The sequence below is a fragment of the Tupaia chinensis genome, unplaced genomic scaffold (assembly GCF_000334495.1).
Source record: "Tupaia chinensis unplaced genomic scaffold, TupChi_1.0 Scaffold000069_1, whole genome shotgun sequence".
NCBI classification, from domain to species: domain Eukaryota; kingdom Metazoa; phylum Chordata; class Mammalia; order Scandentia; family Tupaiidae; genus Tupaia; species Tupaia belangeri.
The window spans coordinates 1,427,053-1,436,731 of NW_006159529.1; the positions used below are offsets into that span (position 1 = coordinate 1,427,053).

The following is a 9,679-nucleotide window of genomic DNA, read 5'->3' on the forward strand; positions in this document are numbered from 1 at the left end:
TATATATATATATATATATATATATATAGAGAGAGAGAGAGAGAGAGAGAGAGAGAGGTGCCTTTTCTATTTGTCTTAGTCCATCTTGTGCTGGTATAACATAAAACCTAAAACTGAATAATCTACAAAGAACACAATTTATTTATGATTCTGGAGGGTAGGAAGTCCAATATTAAGATGCTAGTATCTGGGACGGCCTCCTTGCTACATCATGCCATGCTCGAAGGAGGAAGGGAAGGAGAGTGTGTGAGAACGAGAGGAAGTCCAGTTTCTCCATTTATAAGAAACACTCTCACAATGACAAATCTACTTTCAAGATAACATTACTAATCCATTATGATGGCGGATATCTCATGACCTAATTACCTCTTAACAATTCCTTCCCTTAATACTGTTACAATAGCAATTGGATTTCAACATGATTTTGGAGGGGACGTTATAAACTATAATGCCAAGCTATAACATGATTAAATTAAAATATTAAGAGATGGAGAACTTTTTGAGTAAGATGCTTACACGTTAATTCATACAGTTAACATTTATGGAGCATCTATTATGTACCAAGCATACATGAGGCTCAGAAGGGTATGCTGGATTTAAAAAAAAAAAAAATCAGATGTAGACCTGGCCCTGAAGAAGCCTATAATTCTGTAAGGAAGATAAGACAAGGACAAGAATAATACAAAGCTGAAGATGATTAGTATGCAAATGATGAATGGAGCAGCCAGGAAGCTACTTAGGGTGCTCACATAGCGTGAGTTAAACATCAAATATGGGTTAGGTGAGGTTATACAAGTGGTTTTGGAAAGTGTACGGGCTATAGGTGGGTAAACAGTTGGGATAAGAAGTAAAAACTGAAAGAATTGGTTTCCTTGCTGGGTCTTAGGTTTCACTGAATGGGGTTTGCACGCATGGGCCTGAGCTGAATTGCTGGGAAACAGGAAGAGAATCTGAGTGCTGCACTGTGGGTCCTTCTCACTTTTCCTGCCTTGTACAAGAATGAAGGGCACAAAATTTTAGTGGTTTGCCTAGCGTGTTGCGTGTCTCAATCTGATTGTGAAAGTCTAATAACAAAGATGTAATTGAATAGGGCGATTTAAAGAAGTGAAGGAGTTCTTCAGGATGACACAGTGGGGGAGCTGTTTTCTAAACCTGGCCATAAAGGGAAAAAAAAGAAAACATTTCTTTAGTTGCAATGGCTAGTTAACCGTGACCTACAGGCTGGACACCTATTTTTGTAAATAAAGTTTTATTGGAACACAGCCACACCCATTCGTTTACATGTTTATGTCTGCTTTTGCATTGCAGCAGCAGAGTGGAATGGCACCCACAGGTCTGTATGGCCAGCGACCTGTAGCCGTTTATTATTTTCCTCTTTACAGAAAGAGTCAGTGAAAGCCTCACTTATTCCTTACCTGACTGCCGGGTCTCTATAGCATGTTTTAGGTCAGAAGCCCTAACATATGAGAAACTTTAGAATTGGTTTGCAGTCTATTTGGGAACGAAGATGAAGGTATTGATAGAATGATGAACTGAACCCGTCTGTAGCTCAGAGGTGCCACTAAATACTGAAGTATCTTCTTAATTCAGGCATATGGCAAACAGCTCTTGAAGCCCTGCTGTGTGTGAATCTGTAGGCTAAGGGTATAATCATTTTTAAAAAAAGAAAGAAAGATTAAAGTCGCTCGGCAGTTTAGTTTCTGTTCTAATTATTGCACATTGATAATCCATGGATGTAGGGTAATTCTGTATCAACCAGCATACTTAATTATTCAGAAACCTCACCCTTGATCCAACTAAATATTGTATACTTATATATCGACAAGAACTATTCCAGAAATTTTAATTAACCTTTCAAACTCCCTTTCGATTTCTGCAGGGTAAATTAGAAAACATAGAGTGTCGAGTGGGTTCATCTGTAGTGAGGGGTAGTTTAAAGTTGACCTGGCAAGGTGAGCTAGGTCAGGAGTGATTTGCTGGAAATGGCTTTGTTTGCTTGACTGTCTGGTGGGAAAGAACTCATGGGCTTTTTTTAGATGTTCTATTTTCATTTTTCAGTCAACTTCAGCCACATTGATTTACTTAACAGATCCTATTTGTAAATAGTAAAACAAGTTAGCTGGGATATTTAGAAAGAGTCTGCATATACAGCATGTTGAGAGGCAGTTAAGTTATTAGTAACTCATGGGCCATCCTAAGACTCCCCATTTAAGGCTTTATAAGGAGCCTCTTTTTCACTGGGCATTGACCTTCCTTGGTTTTGGTACAGGCATGGCGCAGGTAAGGGGGAGGAAGTAGGGTTATCTGGAAACAGGTCCAAATGTAGCCCACTGGGGTTGGATTAGCGATTGTCTGCGTCCCTCTGCCGCTTTTTGAGCAATCAGGTGCAGAATGTTCCCAAGAAAGGCAAGATTTGTGTTTCTTACGAGACCAGGTCTTTCTCTGCTGGCTATATCAGAAAATACAAAAGAGATGTGATTGATGGTAGGTATTGATGACATTTCCGTGAACTTGAGACTTAATGAAACCCTTTACTGTATCTTTTATCCCCCATTTTTTTTTTAATATTATCTTCCCAAAGTGTGTTTGGTTTTATTTTCCTTTATATGGTAAAGAACGTGTTAATAGATTTTTAAGAATCAACTCAACAAACCCCAAAGTCTTAAAAATCTTTTCTGTTTCATTCCTCTCTCCAAACTTTAATAGCCCCTGGAGTGGGTGTGGAGGTGGCAGGAGTCTTTTGTACTTCCGAAACCTGCTGTTTGCACAAGTAGCTGTTATGACTGTAGCAACATAATTGCTCTTAAAATGCCTCAATAATAAAAAAAAAATCTATTTTTATTTTGTAATCTCGAGGCTCCTTGGCTTTCATTTTTCAGGTCACTTTAATAACTTTCTGAAAATTAGCCTGACAAATATGGTTTCCCAGTTTGACCAGAGAACAGCTTTTTGTCAGGGGGTTGGCTGTGTGTGTGGAGGGGGCTGGGGAGACGAGGGGGTGGAGAGCTATACAAAGCCAGTAGGGATTTGGTTCCTGGATGGCAGCTGTTTCTGCCTTCTCTTGGCCACTTAGAAGGAAGCATAAATATAGAAAATACGCTTTCCAACACTCCTCTGGGACTGCCTCTATTTCTCCACCCTTGGTTAAGAACAAAGGGGAAGCATCTATTCTATTCTTTCTTTTTCTTTTCTTTTTTGGAGGAGAGATATTTTTGCTATAGGGTACATGCACTCACTGGAAAGAAGAGAGAGAGAGACAGAAAGCAAGAAATCACACCCTAGCAGGGGATGGCCTTTCTGAAATCCCTTCTCCTCCATTCTCCTCTCAGGATTTTGAGAACACATGCACACCTACCCAGTGTGAGTTTTAAGCTGCCGGATCTGGGACTCGAATGGTGGTCGACTATGTGGGAGTCCGGCAATATAACCATTACACCATCTGCTGGTCCCTTGTATTCTATTCTTAATACCCATAACTGCTTGCTAGGCTAACCAATTTGGACCTGCAGCATTGTGAAGGGCTCAGACCCACATTCACATAAAATTTTCTGTTTCTAAGAAACATGCTTCTAAGAGGATGTGTTCCTGGTGTTGCAGATGGACAGAGCTGATCAGTTTGCTTTTTGTTGTTGTTGTTGTTGTTGTTGTTTTGTTTTTAATTTATGCCAGAGAGTGTGTACTCACCAGAGAGAGACAGAGAAGGAGAGAGAGAGAGAAAGGGAGAAAGCACCCCCCACGGGGCAAGGTCATGCCATAATCTCCCCTCCTGCATCTCTCCATCCCATTGAGATTTTAGGTGTAGACATACATGTGCCTACTGTGTTTCTCAAGCCTCCTGGTCTGAGACTTGAACCATGCACAGAGTTGGCTATGTGGAATCTGCCTGCCTTAACCACCAGGCCATAGAGCTGGCTCAATATTTTCTTTAATTTGTTTTTTAAACTTATTCATAATGATAGAGAACATGTGTGCATATGTGTGTGTGTGTGAGAGAGAGAGAGAGAGAGAGAGAAGCACCTTTGACAGGGTCTTGTCAAGTTGCAGTCATCGCCCCACAGCTGTCCAGCTCACTAGGGTCTTGGATATGCGTGCGTGCACCTACCATGTTTTCAGGCTGAACCTTCAGTCAGTCTTGTGGCTTCCAGCACTAAATTTGAGTTTGCTCCTAACTATGCCACCAGGCTAGGCCAAAGCTGTTAGTTTCCAGAGAGGGGATTCCCTACTGGGATGATGGTGCACTAAGCAGCCTCTCCAAAGTTAAGATTCTATAGTTTGACTCTGTAGATTCAGCTTCCAAACAAAGTCAGCTCTGTGTTTATGTTGGCCTTGGGCTGTTCATTCCCCTTTACCAGACCACGAATCACATTGATAGGATATGAAATGACCCTCAAGTAAGAGCTCTTGGCAAGAACCATGTCAGATGGGTTTTTAGGGGTTGGTGGTGAAGCTGAGGTCAGGTCCATAGAATGCTGCTAACGTTTGGGGACCCAAGGCAAGAGCACAAACAGAAACCTCCCTTCCTTTCTACAGCAGGAGGCCTCACCCACACTTCTCTGGACACTCATCCTGCCAAGCAGAAGTCCTGATCCTTGGTGAGAATGAAAATGTATTTGTTTGCATTGAGAGAGATACTCCTGGGGCCAGCAGGTGGTGTAGTGGTTAAGACACTAGACTTCCACATGGCCAATTGCAGTTCGAATCCTGGACTCTGCTGTTTGAAAATCATACTGGGCACGTGTATGTGCCCAAAATCCTGAGAGGAAAATGGAGGAAAAGGGATTGCAGTGTGACCATACTCTCTGGGGAGCTATTTCTCACTTTCCCTCTCTGTCTGTCTCTGGTGTGTGCATGTGCCTTATGACAAAAACCTTCAAAAGAGAGGGAGGACCAGCAGGTGGAGTCATGGTTAAGGTGCTGGACTCCCTCATGGCTAATTGCGGTTTGAGTCCTGGACATGGCAACTTGAAACTCACTCCAGGCACATGTGCGTGCGTGCCCAAAATCCGAAGAGAATGGAGGAGAAGAAGGGATTACAGTGTGGCCATCTCCCCAGGTGGGTGATTTCTTATTTTCTCCCTCTCTCTGTCTCTCTGGTGAGTGCATGTGCTCTATAGCAAAAATCTGTCTTGGAAGAAAAAGAGAGAGAGAGAGAGAAAGAGAGAGAGAGAGAGAGAGAGAGAGATACTTCTGGCCCATGAGGACAAAGCATGGGGCACCCATTCAAAGCAAGAACATTTTTATCAGTGCACGCAAAAATCCCCAAATGACTAAGAAATTAAATTGCTTTTTAAATCAGAGTGAGGAACAAAAGGAAGAATTCATTTGGACTCTGTCCTGTTAGTTAGCAACTCATATCCTGCTTACTGAAAACTAACCCAGATCTGTTCACACAGCCCTGGTCACTGAAGTCCTATGCCTTTATTGTATTTTTATATACTTTAGTTCTCCTTTCAGGTATCTGTAGACTGAAGGAGACGGTCTAGTTAAAACCTTGTCATTTCACCCAGCAATGCATAAGTTGCCCCTTCTCGTACGCCAAAAAGGTACAGTTAAAATGAAGTCGGTCTGTACAGTGGTGTACGGCATAGGGCGTCAGTGTTTCACAATGTGGCTGCCGAAAAGTTTATTGCCTGGTGCCACAAAAGTCATTCTGATTTCATTTTCAAAAGTTGAATTTAAAACTCAGAATATACTTTCTCTATAATTATGCTTCTTATTTGGCAACATATGGTGAAAATTTATATGGCCTATCAATGTTAAAGAACAGAGCTGAGGCTCCAGGCTTTTATGGTGATTACATCTACCTGTATGGGGGCTTTATGTGCTTACAATTTGAATCATTTATAGATGCACACTCAACAGAGTTCTAGCATAACTAGTACTGTGGGGTTTTTTTTGCTGACTAAATGATAGGCAAAGCAATTTTCAACAAATGTCTCCCAGTAGGCTGTCATCATAGAAGCCTTGTAATATTGCTTTTTAACCTTAGCATTGGCAGCTATCCAGAAATTATTGCATTGATACCAAACTGCCTTGCGCCAGGCAGTTGCCCTTCTCTCCATGGGAACCCGGTGAACTCTCAAGTAGGTGCCTGCTCCCCTCCCCTTCCGCTCCCTTGTTTTCATTTCAGGGAGATCTTTTACCTGTTCTTGTACAGCTGTAGGTAGCCCAGCAGAGCGGAAGTTTTAAAATACAGCGGAACAGTTCTCTGGATTGTGTTATTATGCCTTTAATGCATTCAATTAACATTCAGAGCTTTGTCACCAAATAAATGACGCACATCGGTGGCACAAAGGGAAAGGAAAAACTGGTTTCTTCCCCCTTAGGCAAAGACGGATCTAGCTTTCTTCTTCTTTCCTTCCTGTTTTCCTTTCTCTCATCTTGTAAATGGCTTTTAGGGATGGGTAGAACATGGTTCTGTGGGTCCTGAAAGGATTTTTTTGAGGCTTCTGGAGAAGGACTGAATGAAGGGAGCACCCTGCAGTTTCCCCTGCAGAATGGAGGCTGGGATCCTGGCAGCAGTCTTCAGGCCTCTGGAAGAACTTTGTTCCTGGGCCTTCACTTTTATGGGAGCCCTGGAGAAGTCTATGACTCCTGGCTTCCTCCCACCTCCTGTCTGTACGGCACTGTTTGGGGTTGGATGCTGACTTCTGGTAGTCCTTTTTAATTTCAGCAAGAGGAGCTCAGTGATCCACTCTCATCTCCAGACAGAGAGACTAGTGACTACTAAGTTCCAGAAGTTGGATTTCCAGTGCCCGTCAAGTTTGAGTATACCTGCTGAGTGTCATGGTGGTAACTAAGCACAGGAAAGCTTTGACTTTATGGGGCAGGGCAGTGGTATGGCGATCAAGCACCATGCTCTGCAAGGCTGACCCACGGGGGGGTTCTAGGTTCGTATCCACAGGCCTTCCTGAGTATGCTGGGTGGGAACAAGTGTGCCCATGTTCTGGGGCTACTGAGGCTGGGGATAGAGTGCCGTGTCAGAGCCCTTTTGGGAGTGTGGTCTCTTTCTCTCTCTTTCTCTAGCTCATGAAATAAATAAAAACTAAAAAGGAATAAAAAGCTTTGACTTAATGAGTAAAGGGCCATCGAGCAGTTGGAACAGTGATCAGTAAAGAGAAGCTCAGAGAACATGTTAAAAGAATGATTCTTGGGACCAGCAGTTAGCGTAATGGCTATGTCGTTGAACTCCCATGTAGCTGACCACAGTTTGAGTCCTGGACCCAGTGGTTTAAACTCACACTGGGTGCGTGTGTGTGTATGCCCAAGATCCCGAGAAGAGAATGGAGGAAAAGGGATTGCAGTGTGGCCAACCCCCCTGGGGGGAGGGGTTCTCGCTTTCTGTCTCTCTCTGTCTTTCTGGCGAGTGCACGCACCCTATAGCAAAAACCTCTCCAAAAAAAAAAAAAAGAATGATTCTTTTTTTGTTTGGTGTGAGAATGCCCTTGTACCCATGTACCATTTCGGCTCTGGGCTTGACATTCATGAGAGCTTCCCCAGCTGCATCCTGGTTGCTGTGCCTTGGTATTCTCCCTGAGCTGTGGTCCCCTTCCCTGCCTTGCCCAGACTCTTATCAGGCTCACAATGCCTCCTTAGGGAGCATTTGTCTTCTCATAGAGCTATGCCCATCTTCTCCTCCATCAGGAAAAGAGTCCTTAAACAAAACAACAATAACAACACCTGGCCTAATGCGTTTGCCTTGATCTTCTAAAATAATGAGTGCTATAATTGGAGAAATAGATAACTATTATATAGCCATGGTTCATAGGAAATTCTGTCTTTGGCTTGGAAAAAAAGCATTGTACCAGATAAAATTGGAAATGCAAACTATAATAGAACGTCAAACTGAGAGCATTGAATAAAATTGTGGAAGTCAGTGGTTTTCAACCTGTTCTCATTGTCTAAGAGATGTTTCATTCAATAAGTGCCAATGATAAATGAGTGAATAAGTTTCAGAACCTGTTTATGGAATAATTCTGCTATGAAGACCGTTTAGAATTAAACTTAAGGTAGTTCAGTCTAGTTCATTTCCACAAATGGAAATGTTGCACCATAGAGCAAAATGTGCTTGCAGTATAGTTGGATTGAAGTGAGGGTGGGCAAAAAAGGAGGGGTGAGTGTGGCTCTTTAGGATAGATGGAAAGACAAACATGTACATGAACACACAAAAGTGCATGCGGGGGCTAAGTTTATTCTTTTGATAAGTGAGATGTGTTAAATTCCATGGAGGTAATGTTTCTTGAGTTAATGATATGGATGCACATCTCAATCACAGGAGAAAGATGTCTGTTCTACCTTAATTCTTTGGAGAGGTGGAACCATTTTTCTGCTTGCAGTTAGATCCATTAACTGGCCCACGCAGGGAGCATGTTTAGGTGCATTAATAATACTCTGATTGGCATATATATATTATATACATATATATACGTATATATGTGTATTATATATATATACACATATATATGTATATATGTTTTGCATAAAATTTATAAAATTTACCATTAAAATAAAATTTATCATTTTATCTATCTGTGAGTATAAAATTCAATGACATTAAACACATTTACACTATTGTACAGCCACCACGACCCTTCCAGAACATTTTTATCATTCCAGACCAGAACTCTGTGCCTGTTAAATATTGATAATTCCCCATTCTCCCCTCTTCCTAGCCCTTAGCAACCATTGTGCTATTGTATGTCTCCATGAATCAGAATGGCACCTCATATAAGTGACTACTAGATACTTTTTTCTTTTTTTAATTTAAATTTATTTATTTACGTTCATATTACTAAACATCATTATAACATACAAAATGAGATTTTTCCATCCAGAATACACTATATATATAAAAATATGTATATATTTACCCCTATTTCTGACCCTCTGCCCTTTCGTACCCTCTTCTCACACTCTCTGGTGTCTATAGTTGTCTTCCTTTCCTCCTCCACCCCCAAATTTTATTGATCACATAATTTCTTAAATAATCTAACTACTTTCAATAGCAAGTTCAGCTGGTAATTTCAAGAAAAGCAGTTTTAACTTTAATAAGTCAAAGAAATGCTAAGGAACTTTGCTTAAAACTTAAAGCCAGGAAACAGGTTAGGGTTCTGTTCAAATAGTAGGTACATGACCCTATCGACAGCTCAAGACTGGACAAAAATCTTTAAAACCAGACAACAAGGCCTAGAAGAAAATCAGCAATATTTTACTCAAAAGTCATAAAGTGCTATTTCACCAGTTCAGCCTCATGTACTTAATCTATCTTCTGTTGTGGTTCGATCTTCCCGACTGAATTCTGGGATATAATATTTAACTCTAGACTTGTCCCTATGATTAAGTTGGCCATTTTCTTAGTTTTTGAACTGTGTGTCTTTATTTAATTTTCCTGATATAGCACTCCCTTGAGAACTTCTTGGAGATCTGGTCTGGTGTTGGTAAATTCTTTCAAGTTTTGTTTATCTAAGAATGTTCTTCTCTTTTCTTCCCATATGAAGGATAATCTTGCCAGGTACAGTATTCTTGGTTGAAATTGCTTTTCCCTTAACACTTTGAATATATTTTTCCATTCTTTCTCACTTGAATTGTTTCCAATGAGAGATCTGCTGATAGCCTGATGGGATATCCTTTGTAGGTAACTTGCCGTTTCTCTCTTGCCAATCTTAGTATCTTGTCTTTG

At 41.2% G+C, this 9,679-nt stretch overlaps 1 protein-coding gene across 2 annotated transcripts in view; it reads left to right on the plus strand.

Moving 5' to 3' along the window:
- GFRA1 (GDNF family receptor alpha 1) overlaps nucleotides 1–9,679 on the plus strand; it is a 236,886-nt gene that overhangs the window by 90,789 nt on the left and 136,418 nt on the right. The gene's annotated exons all lie outside the window — the stretch shown is intronic.